The sequence below is a fragment of the Protopterus annectens genome, chromosome 17.part0 (assembly GCF_019279795.1).
Source record: "Protopterus annectens isolate FY-2018-M chromosome 17.part0, PAN1.0, whole genome shotgun sequence".
Taxonomy (NCBI): domain Eukaryota; kingdom Metazoa; phylum Chordata; order Ceratodontiformes; family Protopteridae; genus Protopterus; species Protopterus annectens.
The window spans coordinates 102373763-102388121 of NC_056751.1; the positions used below are offsets into that span (position 1 = coordinate 102373763).

The following is a 14359-nucleotide window of genomic DNA, read 5'->3' on the forward strand; positions in this document are numbered from 1 at the left end:
TGCTCTTCTTGTTATGTTGCCTGGCTGTGGCTTTACCCTTCTTATAATATTGCCTGGCTTTTTACATTATCAAGAATGACACAATACTAGTGTATCTTGGGTATATCATGTTACTGTTAGTGTGGACAAGGATGCTTGACAATGCAACTATGATTCTTGGACCTTTCTGCAGACGGGTGTGTTGTCTGGCAGTTGAGAGCCTGGTTGTTCCTGATCAGCGGACCTGTATTTTTGTGTTTCAATGTGACTGCATGAAAGGATGCCAGTATTGGTCTGCAAGTTTGGTGGGCAGTAGATTCGTTGGGGATTGATTTGAGGAGACACTTGTATTATGGCTGGGGCACTTGACATTTGATAAATGTATCCTCTCAATGATGCGTTCTGTCTGGTCATTGGCTGTAAAACAACTTTTCTGAGAAATATTGTTGTGGTGCCAGTTAATGATTTGGATTAAATGTTTCTATATACAGTCGTGAAGCAATTGCCAGGATAAAATGGTACTCTTGCAGTGCATGGATCATCGTGGCTGTCCTCCGATGTTGGAGGAAAAACAAGCTTCTTGGACACCTTTTTGATGTGGTAAAGGTGTTACCCCATGGTTTGAATACGTTTTGTCTCTTTGCTGCAAAATGGGTTGGGAATTTTGGCCTGTAATATTTTCGTACATGGTAGTTTGAATCTTGGCAGCTTCCATTGTTTTGATGTGTTCTCCAGTATACTTTTGTTCAGTCATAGGATTGAATTACTGGTGTTGAGTAGGTCAGGATTGTATCTCCAGCACTTGTTGTCAGCAGATAGACGCACTGGTTGGGTGTCAGTCTAAGCTGTGGGAGTTGATGTGTGATATACATAGATGTTTGCTTTGAGGGTGTGGTCAAGTGCGCTGCAGTTTTACCTCTGTACTGTGTCAGTTTTCATTGTGCAGGTCCCTCTGAGGGTTGATGGAAGTGTTGGCAACAAGACACTCAATCAGGTAACAACATTATGAGTGGTCTCTTGGATAAGGGAGCTGTCTAAATTGTGATCTTGTTGTCTCCAGCCATGGGAATTGTCATTGAAAAGCTGAAAAATGCAATCAGAGGAACATATTTAATGTCTACTAAAGAAATATTAATATACTTATACATTGTATCGCATTTCAGTTTATGTTAAACATGAAATATGATGTGGTTTCAGAACTATTCATGTTTTATTCCAATATGACTTTGCAAATATTAATTTAAACACTGGTTTCGGACTTGAGTAGTCTAAAACAATTGCACAACAATGGTACTGTATTATGCAGTAATGTCAGTAAATAGTTTTCAACAGATGTATGAAATATACAGTTATAGATTTTAACATGATGTTTATTAATACCCTAAATTATTTTGAAAGGATACTACCTTAATCTAAATATTTGTACCTTTTTGAAACCTGCTTAAAAGTAAGTATTATTGAATTACAATAAGATGAGTAAAGAATATATGTATATATTTTAGCTGATTAGATTATCTTAATATATTATTCAATTATCTTTATTTAAAACTAAGAGGATAAGAGAAACTGATCCAAATATTATTTGTGAGGGTAGAAAGTTTGTTTGGTTAGATTCACTAACCAAACGAAGAGGTATATTACCTCATAGCAATAGGGAATGGTTTTTAAGGTTAAGAATTACAAGTTTGGAAGTTATTTGTTTTTTTTTTTATTCTATCACTTTGGTGTCACTCAGAAACATGCAAAAATCATACAAGAAAAACTTTTTGAATACTGTATCCAAGATGGAACTAAGAATAAACAATATTTACATAAACTCACACATAAAACAAACTCAAAACTAGGAAATGAAATGTTTATCCATAAATGTTAATGGTCTAAATAATAGTAATAAAAGGAGAAGCCTATTCAAGTACATAAACCACAAATAGTCTTTTTACAAGAGACACACTTATTAGATAGAGATATAAACAACTTAAATATTAATAATTACACAGTACTAATAAACTCTCAATACAAAACAAAAAAAAGAGGAATAGCTATACTACTTCGCATCTCAACTATAACACCTAAAATAATTACTACTCATCAAGATACATCAGGTATGTTTTGTCTAGTTTCAATAGAGTTAAATAAGAGAATCTATACGTTAGTAAATCTATATTGGATCCCAGGACTAGGATTAAAAACAGTTAAACAGCATTTTGAAGAGATAATTCATTTAACTAAGGGTAGCCTGATATTGGCAGGAGACTTCAACTGTATAATGAATGAAAAAGATACAGATTCTAAATCCAAAAGAAGAAAACAACCCATCTCTAAAGCACTATCAAAATTTATAGATACATTGTATTTAAAAGATATAAATGAATTTGCAGAACCAGACTCATTAATCTTCACATTTTATTCTCATAGATATAAAACTAACTCTAGAATTGATAGAATATATGTTGCCAATGACCTAATAACAAAAATTGACAAAGTCAAAATCATAAATTGTCCTTTATCTGATCATAATGCCATAGTCTTTGAGATAGAGCTTACATCATTTTATTCAAATCCCATTACTAGGATACCTTCCTATATCACAAAATTGAGAGATTTCAAAGAATTTTATGAAGAAACAATCAAAAACTTTCTAGAAATAAATTACACAGAAGATATTTCAGAAATATATGTCTGGGATTCATTAAAAGCAGTTACATATGGGAAGATATTATCCTGGTACATAAATAAAAGGAAGTTATGGAATAAAGATATGCTAGACTTACAAAACAAAGCAGATAAATTGAAACTGGAAATACAAAAGGGTAATGCTACTCAAGTTCAAGAACTTACACAAATCAATAAGAAGTATACAGAATTGCTACACCATAAGATTATGATTAACTTAGAAAAGATAAAAATAAACTCATACTCTACTAATTCAGCACACCTGAGATACTTAACTAATAGAACAAAAAAATAATTAAATCTAAGCAAATAAAATAAATATTTATTCCCAATACTAACAAAAGAGTTACGGAACTAAATGATATTTTAGAAACATTCAGACTCAATTTAACATTGATAATTCCATAAATACTCAAGATACACCTACTAAGGATATAAAAATACTTAGAAAACAATATTCATATTAAATTAACACAAGAACAAATAGACATTATAAACAAACCAATCAATATGACAGAATTAAAATCACAAATTAAAAGCTCAAGACAAATAAAGCACCTGGCCCAGACAATATGCTACCAGAAATGTATAAATTAATACCCAATCAAGCCATATCTTTATTATTAAAAGTATATGATATAGCCAATAAAGATTTGAATATACCACCCTCTTGGAAATATTCATTGATATCCCCAATTATCAAACCAGATAAAGATGAAAACAGTGTTCCTCATATAGGCCAATATCATTACTCAATATAGACTACAAGATGTTTATGGCTATATACATGAATAGGATCAAACACTTTCTTCCTTTCTTAATTCACAAAGATCAAACAGGTTTTATTAAAGGAAGAAATGCTTCAGATAATATTAAAAGAATACTAACATTAATAGATTATAGCAAACATAAAGTCCTAAATTTAAATGTAATCTCATTAGATATTAATAAAGCTTTTGATTCGTTAACTGGAACTTTCTTTCACTAGTTTTAAAAGAATATAACTTTCCTTCTAATTTTAATAATCTTATCCAAATACTATATGAAAAATCTACTGCATATGTTAAACTGGGATCATATAGATCAGGCCCTATAACAATAAAAAAGGGAACTAAACAAGGTTGCCCTTTATCACCATTGTTATTTGCATTACTCATAGAACCCTTTGCAAATCAAATCAGATCAAACAATAACATAAAGGGCATTTGTATTAATAAAATGTTAAACCTTAAAATCCAACTCTTTGCTGATGACATACTATTAACTCTCTCAGATGCAAATAAGTCTTTGAATGCTCTATTTAACTCCATGAATAAATTTCAAAATATTTCAGGCTTAAAATTTAATGAAAACAAAACTAAAATTATGACCTGTAATTGTAAAAAAAAAAATAATATAAACAAAAGATTTTCCAAATATATAGTAACAGAAAGTAAATTATTATATCTGGGAATAAATCTACTCAATGAATTAACAGATTCTCTAATATTTAACTATAATAAAATACTAGACAAAATAGAACAAACAATTGGTTACTGGAATAAATATATCTTTTCAACAGCAGACAGATTATATCTTATTAAAATAAACATATTTCCCAAAATATTATACTTAATACAAAATTTTTCATTGCCACCTCCCAAATATATTATTCAAAGATACAATAAACTAATTTTAAATTTTCTATGGTTTCCAAATAAACCCCGTATAGCCTTAAATAAACATTTGCCAGATTGGGAAGATGGTGGAATTAATTTACCGGATATTGATTTATATATTACCTCATCTGTTATTAAAAACATAACACTATGGTTAAATAATTCATACACACCTATATGGAAACAAGCCCATGAGCAGATTTACATAGAAATCAATTATAATCACATACAAGACAACTTAACAGTAATACCATCACCCCTTATATGGATGTTAAAAGATTATTTTTTTAGGGGAAAAAAATAATATTAATAAATTGCCATCAAACTATGTAAGCTCTACACTTTCAGTGTTCAGAACATATATAAACAAAATACCAAATATTAATTCTTGGATTTTTCTTATTTTCCCTATAGCTTTTACACCAAATATTCTAGATACATTCCAAATATCTAAAATAAATATACTTAAAGAAGAAACATTACTCTTTTGGCATCAACTTATAGAAAGGGAAAATTCTAACAAAGGAACAGATAATTTATAATTATAATATAAATAAAGACAATTGGCTGTTTTACAAAATCTAAGGCATTTTCTTATAAATAAAATAGAACAAATGCAACCTTCAGTTAGACATGAAGCTCCAAAACTCATTGAATACCTTATTCTTATCACAAAACAGCCTTATCAGGGTACAGGTTATTTGTCTAATATCTATAAAATTGTTAAAAAAACAAGAAACTATCATGAAAAATCATACTGGGATTATTATACTTTAATAAACAAACATCCTCCAGTTGAAGAAGAAAAAAGTAATATTCTAAAATCTTCCAAATTTTCTACATTATCAAAATACTGGCAATTATTCACTTGGAGATATCTACATAGAAGTTTCTATACACCACATAGGTTAGCCAAAATGTATTCTATTGAAGATCAATGTTGGAGATGCCATACCAAGATAAAAGCAGATTGGCAGCATGTTTTTTTATGAATGTATATGTCTCAATATGTACTGGAAATCCATTAATTATTTTTCAGACTGTTTATAATGATAATTTTCAATTAACAAAGTCTTTAATTTTATTCAACACTCCTATTCCAAACTGTGTACCAAAAAAGACACTAAAATTCTATGGTCACTATTGGCTATTTCACGTAAAATCATAACTATACATTGGAAAAATGAGGCTTCGTCTACGTTCAAGGAATTTGAGACTTTAACAACAACAGTTGCTCACATGGAAATATTAACAGTGAAGAACAGAACTAAAAGATCTACTTCTTACTATTACTCTTGGATGAAAGTACTGGAAATACTTGAAAATATCGAAGAAGATATATCATCTTATGTTTCTAACTTTATATAATATAGAATTTCAATGTTATTTGCATAGACACCAATGTAAATAGTTATATAATGGTTTGAAGTTAGTAATGTTTTAGAATTGTAAATATGTTATTTATCTTTATTTCATGTAATGTTTAAGACATCTTATTTGAAATAATAAAAAAAAATATTTAGTGAAAAAAAAAAGTAAAGGCCTGGTCATCACTACTTTGCACATATTTAAACAAAGCATTATTGGGATTCCTTCTTTTATGTTGTGGATGTGTGTGTGTGTGTGTGTGTGTATATATATATATGTAGATATATATATATATATATATATATATATATATATATATATATATATATATATATAGATATAGTAGTGGTTCTGGCCCAGAATTTGTAGTTATTGGCTGTTTGTGCAATCTCTTTCATCTCTCTCAACTTTCTGATTTGAAAGCCTGTATTTGCACTTGTTTCTGTCCTGTAACTCATCTAGTGCAGATACAGATTCTTAGTTTTAGCACTTAAATTTGCTTGTTCATGCTCAGCACTTGTTCAGAACTTGTAAGCACTAAATAAGCTACTAATTACTATAGCACTCTATCTTCCTCATTACCTAGAGGAAAACAGTTTTTGTACTGACTTTTCTCACTTGCTTAGAGAACAACAGCTCTTGTACTCACTTTCCTCAGTTGGAGGAAAACCCCTACAACTCTCTTTTTGCGCGGTCTTGCGCACAGAGCAGCATCGAGTAGCGCCGGTTAGCTGGGGTATACTATTCCCGGCCCCACAGTCTGCACTGTAAATTTTCCCTTAGAACTAGGCAAGCCTCAACTCAAGTGCTTCAGATCAGCTGCTCTTATTGTAGCACTTGCAAAACAGAAATCCGCACTTGTCCTAATCTCCTAGACAACACTATTCTCCAAATTTCCTAGACAGCAATATAGCATTAGACCCTCGATCGTCCGCAGGACTTGAGTTCAGTTTACTCTTCAAAGCATGTCCAGAGGTCAGCTTCAGGTGTATTCCAGTTCATCTGGTGGAATTGGGCATCCTGTGGCAATGTCACAACTGCTTCATGTATACAGACAGCCCCTCTCCTCTTACCTCTAGACACAAACACTTGTGAGAGATGCAAATACACAGCCAGACTGGAGGCTAAGCGCTCTCAACCCATGACTGTAACAGACAGTCAAGAGGATAAGGGACACACTTGCATCACACCACCTGTCGCACATGAATCTACAAAACAAGCACTGGCAAAACATATGCATAAATACACAAAAACATATTCGGAGGCACTAGGTACCAATCTGAAAAAGAAACCGTGCCCTCCAAAGCAGACAAGCAAGCAACCTGCACCCCCAAACACAAGCCAGAAAACACATAATTCACCTCAGCAGTGTGCCTCACAACAGCCCTTAAGGCAAAACACCATACCTAACACGCTAGTAATAGGAGACTCTGTAGTAAGGCACACAGATGTTCCACTCACCAGGCTAACAAGGAGAAGGTTACTGTCAGCTGCCTGTTGGGTGCTCGGATCCGCCACATAACACAGGCACTTAGGTCACTCCAGAACAAGTACAAGTATGATGCTGTCATTGTACATGTTGGTGTGAATGATCTAAGATGTACCTCCCTGGACTACATGAAAAGAGACATTGAGGAGCTCTCTGATCATGTAGCCCAAGCTGGTATGACCTTGACCTTGAGTAGCATACTACCTTCACCTAGAATGAATCCACAATACAAAGACAAAATGATCAATTTCAACAATTGGCTAAGCTTCTGGTGTCATTCTAAGGGGATCCAGTGTCTGTCTGCCTGGGATGACATGATAGACAAGCCTCGCTGTTTTGCCAGAGATGGGTTGCACCTGTCACCCCTAGGTTTTCGAATACTGGCCACGGCTCTTGCCATCCCCATAGTGCCTTTTTTAGGCAAGGCTCAAAGGACAAACCAACCACCGTAACCAGCACAGGTAACCAAAAACTAAGGGTAATGCTACTCAACGCCAGAAGTCTCAACCTCAAAATGCACACACTCAAGGCTCTCCTCAGCATGGAGAAGATCGATGTTTGTGCAGTGATGGAAAACTGGTTCAAGGCTCAAGAGAGCACCCCAGCACTGCCAGGTTACAATTCATATCATACCTTCCAGCCTCAGTTACCGGATCACAGTACAAAGGGCGGAGGCGGAGTTGTATCCATATTCATCAAGGATACCCATATCTCCAGGTTAGAAGCGCAACATGATGCCCCAGAGATCATCCATGCGCAACTATAGCAGGCAAAACCACATTTCAAGTTGTAGCCGGTTATAGATCGCCCACCATGTCCCAAGATGCTCACTCTGCATTCCTTGAGACATTGGAAAATATAAAGGTCCTACTCAGCACCATAATCTTGGGTGATTTCAACTACCCTAGTATAGACTGGGCAAACTACCAATGTTCCAACTCCTGTGCTCAGCGATTTATAGAATTTATAAATTCAAATGCCCTTGAACAACTAGTATGTTCCCCCACTAGAGGGGACAACATATTGGATTTAATCATCACAAATATGGGCGCCCATTGTACCACACCCGTTATCACTCCCTCCTTGGTCAGATCCAACCACAAACTGATAACCCTGAACATCCACACTTCTCCACCTCCCCCAGTCAAAGAAACCATAGTCAAAAACCTTTCCAAAGCAAACTTCAAACTACTTGCGTCAGAAGTGGAAAGCTTCACTATTCCCTTGAAGAAGGATAATGATATCCAGGATGCGGAATCCTACACCAAGGCACTCTATATGCATCTTCAGGATTGCATGGACCGTGCTATCCCAAATAAAACCAAGACTCCTTCCTCAAGCAAGAAGAAACCAGTCTGGTGGACCCCGGCCATAAGCAAAACTATACAATAAAAGGAGGAGACTTATACAAAAAAAGGCCAAATCTCAAGGAGAAAAATCATCCTTGATCAGCATTAGTAAGAAATTGAGGGCCCTCATCAAGTCAACTAAAGCTAATTTTGAAAAGAAAGTTGCCAAGGATAACCATAAGGCCTTCTATGGCTACGTCAAAAACCTAAATGGCAATGCTTAGGTCTGTTCTGTGCTAGTACAAAATGGAACAGATACACTGACCCAACATCTTGGCTGACAGGTTCAGTGCAAATTTCTCCCCGCCCCCCCTCACCACCTACAGGGCCCATTACCATTCCAGGGAATTGTGTAAGTCCAATTATTACTGATACGTTGGTTAACAAGGCTCTATCTAAAGCTAAAAACACTGCCTCCATGGGACCAGATGGTGTCCCAGGCTGTGTCATACGCGAGCTCCAAAAGGAATTAACCCCGCATCTTAATACCCTGTTCAGTCTTAGCCTCTCCACAGGATATGTGCCCATAGAATGGCGCACGGCAACTGTGGTCCCACTACACAAGAGTGGGGCCACAACTGACCCTGGGAACTACCGACCAATAAGCCTGACCAGTCTTATCTGCAAGGCTATGGAGCAAATCATTATGGAACTCGTAAATGGAGAGATTAGGAACCTCCAGTTGCTGGACCCCACACAGTTCGGCTTCGTCAAGGGCAGATCATGCCTCCTGAACCTGGTGGATTTCTTTGAGACAGTTACTCAGGCTATAGATAAGGGAAAGGAGGTACACACTGCTTACCTTGACCTTGCTAAAGCATTTGACACCATTCCCCATTCAGGTATTATTGATAAGCTTACCAGCCTGGGCATAAACCCTTACATCACAAGATGGATCGCAAACTGGCTCTCAGACAGATCCCATAAAGTAAGAGTAGCGGGATCTATGTCCGGATCCAGACCAGTAATGAGTGGTGTGCCTCAGGGCTCTGTCAAGGGGCCCCTCCTGTTTGGCATATACTTCTCAGAAGTACAGGCATGCATGGAAGGGCTGTGGCTGACTAAGTTTGTGGACGACTGCAAACTGGATGCTATAATAGAGTCTCCGGCCGACATGGAGATCCTCCGGAAGGGCCTAAATGAGACTGATGCATGGTGTCAAAGCCATGGTCTCAAGCTAAATGCAAAAAAATGCGTAGTAATCCCCTTTGGAAAACACAGAGTACCCACAAACTACAACATAGGAGGTAATCCCCTGAAATCTGAAGAAGAAATAAGGAATCTAGGGACCCAAGTAGAAAGTCAGCTTTCCTTTGATAACCATGTTGCCAAAGTGGTTAGAAAATCCTTCTATGTGACCCATCTGATCACGAAAGGATTTGCATCAAAATTTAAGGATGTAATGGTGCCCCTCTTCCCTCATCAGACCCATTATTGAGTACAATGCACCAATTGGAATGTACCTGGCTAGACATCTCCAGCAGCTGGAGAGACCACAGAGGTACTTAACCAAGAGGAGTACTGGCCTCAAACAGTTGCCCTATGCAGCATGATTGAAAAGGCTAAGACTGTTCTCTGTTGCATACTGCTTTCTCAGAGGCGCTGTCTGTCTAATGTACAGAGCCATGTCCAATCCAGAATTGTTGAACATGCTCCATCTTAGCAAAACCAAATCTACTCGAGCTACACGCTCTAGGGATATAAACCTCAACACAACAATGAATAGAACATGCTGAAGGGATAGATTCCCTTCGCAGAGACTTCCCTTACTATGGAACAGGGTCCCGATCTACATAAGATAGAGCCCCTCACTATCAGTCTTCAAGAGGAACCTTGATGAGTGGATGGGTAACAGAAAGTTCACACCGGGGATCACACCAACAGCACAACTAGATAGGGGCGACAGGTACTAGCTGCTAGTACAAGGGTCTAGGGAACTACTAAAGGGGGCGGTGAATACCGCACAATGTGGCTGGGCTAATATATGCCTTCGGACAGATAGCCCAGTACCAACCTATGTATATATATATATATATATATATATATATATATATATATATATATATATAAATACAGACAGACACACATACATTTATTTATTTATACATTTTTTATACATACATACCTACATACACACTTTCATGTAGAGTTCTCTCCATTTTCCCTATGTAAAAAGCTGGGCATTGCTTACGTAAAACTGTGTACAACAAACCTTTTCGTGGCATAGCTAAATAGCTCTTGCGGGAATATTTTACCAGATTTCATAATTTCAGTAAACTCTTTTTTTCCAAACTATAGGAACAATGTTTACACACATGACATCTAAAAGTTCCTTTTTGTTTTTTTTAATACTTATTACCTCACTATCATTCTTTTCTAAATATTGCTGAAAGTTCTTACCTTTTCTATTGTTAAAATTCATCTTTGCTCTGAAAGTCTTTAACAATGTCCCTTCATTAGTTAAAGTATCCCAATTATTATATATAATCTATTTATTTTACGGCTATCCAGATTATAAGTTAATACTACAGACGACTTAACATTTAAATGACCAGCTTCTAAACTTTTGCTTTTATTGTTTGTTTAAACTTTTCCTTTTCCTGATTATGGGTAGAAGTATGATGTTCATCGTGTTACCCTGCTGCAGTCATCACACTTGGGTTATCCTGCCTTCAGGCGGTCCCGCAGTCGGCCCGAATTCCAAAGTCTTGGTCCGGCGTCGGTTGCTGTCGCTTCTTCCCTGACGTCAGTGCGCCAGGGGTATTTAAGAGGCATCCGATGCCATTTTCTTCAGTCTTTCTTGCTGCGCGGTGCCCGAAGCAGAAGCAGTTCGCAAGTGCCGATCGGCCGACACCTGAGATTTTCGATTTGAATTTCAGTCCAAAGTCTTCAATAAAGCTATTACTTTGGTAGGAAATTTAATTATATCATGCCGTCGGAGCAGCCGACAACCGCCATACATAAAAAACGCAAGGATAAGGACAGGCAGCCTAGGAACAAGCCAGACTCCGAGGCCTCAGCTGGGCCTGTCGCCGGTTTTCAGTGAGGCGCCTATGCAGCCCCTGACGACCGCAGAACTGGAACCAGACAGCTGCGGATTCCCAAGCAGAGCCTACTAGGCCTACGCAACCATCTTCCGACATCGGAGCAGAAGTAGACACAGGTGCAGTGGAAACACCTTCGGTTGCAGAAAGTGTCTTCAGACCGACTACACTCACCATTAATTCTTATGCTAAGCTTAAAACTCCTTAAAAACCTAATAAAACTGTACATCAGTCTACAGTTCAAGGCCCCATGCCTAAGAAACAGATGCTTAAGATGGCTGAAGATTTGATTACCCTAATCAGGGGTTCCCATCCCCTCCTGATAAAAGACCAAGGCAAGAGGAGGATTATGCATCCTCTGACCAGGTTTCTCTCTCCTCCGATTCTTCTGAGGAACAGGATTACACTTTTCCACTATATGAAGATTCTGATGCTGAAGACTCTATTCCCTCAGCATCTCCCCCTGAAGACTACTCCTTTGGGGAAACTTTACATACCATGAGGAAACATTTCCACTGGGAAGGCCAGGACTACTCAGATTCTAAGAAAAGGCTCTGAGAGTTCCTTTTACTACCCCAGCACAGACCTCTTGCTATCCCTCCTGTTTTAGATATTGTGGATAATGTTTACTTGGAGTGTAGTTTAAATCCAGACTCTCTACCTCCTGCTCCAGCCAAACCAGACAGATACTACAGAGTACCTGACTCGCACAAATTTCTTTATAAAAGCCCTGTTGCTGACCCTGAAACAATTTCCCAGGGTCCTAAGGGAGCTAAAACTTTTATAGCTAAAAATCCTGTGCCCTCTGAAAGGGATTCCAGAGCCCTAGATAGATGGGGAAAGAAAATATACACCTCAGCAACTCTGGCTATGAGAGCATTAAATTGCCAGTTTCACATGTTGAAATATCAGCAATTCCTGATGTCTCAGTTAAAACAAAAAATGAGTACACATTCTGAACAGTCTGATTTCAAGGAAATGCAGGATATGTTGCATGCAGCTGAACAGGTGGGCAAACATACTTTACAATGCGGATTTGATTCATTGGAAGCTTCCTGTAGAGCAGCTGTTACTGGCTCTGTCATACGTAGACATACTTGGTTAAAAGAACAAACCCTTCCTGACCATGTTAAAGCAAAATTATTGGATGCACCTTTACAGCAGGATGTATTATTTGGTGTCAAAGCAGAAGTAGATTTAAAGAAAATGGAGGATAAGGCAAGATCTATGCAAACGGTCAAGGATTCTTTGCAGGTACAACCCCCTCGTTTCAGCAGAAATTGGCCAACAAAAAACTGGTCCTTTCCAGCTTCTGACGGATCACAGAGGGCAGTAGATGTTAAACCTATGGAACACACACTGCCATAGTGCACGTGCGCAAGCCGTGGGGATTCAACATGAGAAAACATGGCCCTTACTGTGACAGCACGTAGCAGAACTTGGAGAACCCCTGAGATGTGTTATCTATGATGATAAGGAGTAAGATGCTGTGCAGGATAAACAAGATGGTCCACTCTGTACCTCCTGACTTTTATCACTGGGGAATAGATCGGATGATAGGGTTTCCTGGGCAGGAGCAAATGTGCCTTAAGACTCTTGCCTAGCTTTGGAATGCCCAACTTCCGCATCATGGAATGAATGGGCTAGTTACGTGCAAGTAGAAGAGTCACTGGGCAAGGAATAGATGGGATGATAGGGTTTCCTGGGCAGGAGCAAATGTGCCTTAAGATCTTGCCTAGCCGTGGAATGCCCAGCTTCCGCATCATGGAATGAATGGGTTAGTTACATGCAAGTAGAAGAGTCACTGGACAAGGTTTTACATAGCGTGGAAAAAAAAAATCAACCCTGTTGCCCCCTTCTGGCCAAAAGAGGTGTAGTTCCCTTGTATAGCCCAGGGGAAACTGTTCCCCACCAAGATAGGTAACAGCTACATCTTTGAATGACTCCTGTTTTTTTGGAAGATGTTACAGAGATGATTGATATCATAAGGAGATGCACAAAAATTCTGCTAGCAAAGGCTGCTTTGTCAGAGGTGTGGCTACTTTTGTTGCTTGCTTCAAGCATATATCCATTGTGGATATTTGTGCTTTGGCCTTTTGGCCATTGGTTTATACTTAAAGTACTGCTGCATTGCCATAACTTCAAAAGCTGCACATGTTTTGGAACTTCAGCTCTCCTCCTCCTCTGGTATCTCAGGAGACTCTCTCTCCAGTCTGCTTACTGAGAAGGATTTTTAACATTGGGTATTAACAAATACATACTCGCACCGTAAGTTGATCTGTGAGGGAGTCCACCGTAGTTCTTACTTGTTAGCTTCCCTCAGTCTCTATTTTGGTGTCCCATATGTTCAGTGGTGGTTGTTAGGGTTGTTTGTAAATCATGCAGGAAAACATTTGTATATCCCTGTACCATTTTGGATTTGTTCTCGGTTTCCCATTTTATGCATTGTACTCAGTAGACAGGGAAGAACTGACATACCAAAATGCTAGAGACATTCTTCTAGATAGGTGTGGGTTTCCATATGTTGAGTATAATCACTGAAAAATATGTTATGCTTCATTGATTTTTTTCCTGGAGTGTATCTTGAAAATATTTAAAAAAAAAAGATCTTCCCCCTTAACTTGTGGATACCATCTCCACTATTATACACCACCCCCCATTAATATTCCAAAACGTGCATGCTGATTGGTCAGCATGCATATTGTAAATCAGACTTATACTAATGGAAAAAGGTCCTGTCGCACGGACTTTTTCCATTAGCACAAGTCTTTTTTTTTTTTTTTTTTTTTTTTTGTTACA

The 14359-nt window shown here is 37.5% G+C and overlaps 1 protein-coding gene across 1 annotated transcript in view; it reads left to right on the plus strand.

Annotated features, from left to right (window-relative positions):
• WRN (WRN RecQ like helicase) overlaps positions 1-14359 on the plus strand; it is a 2579924-nt gene that overhangs the window by 1053032 nt on the left and 1512533 nt on the right. The gene's annotated exons all lie outside the window — the stretch shown is intronic.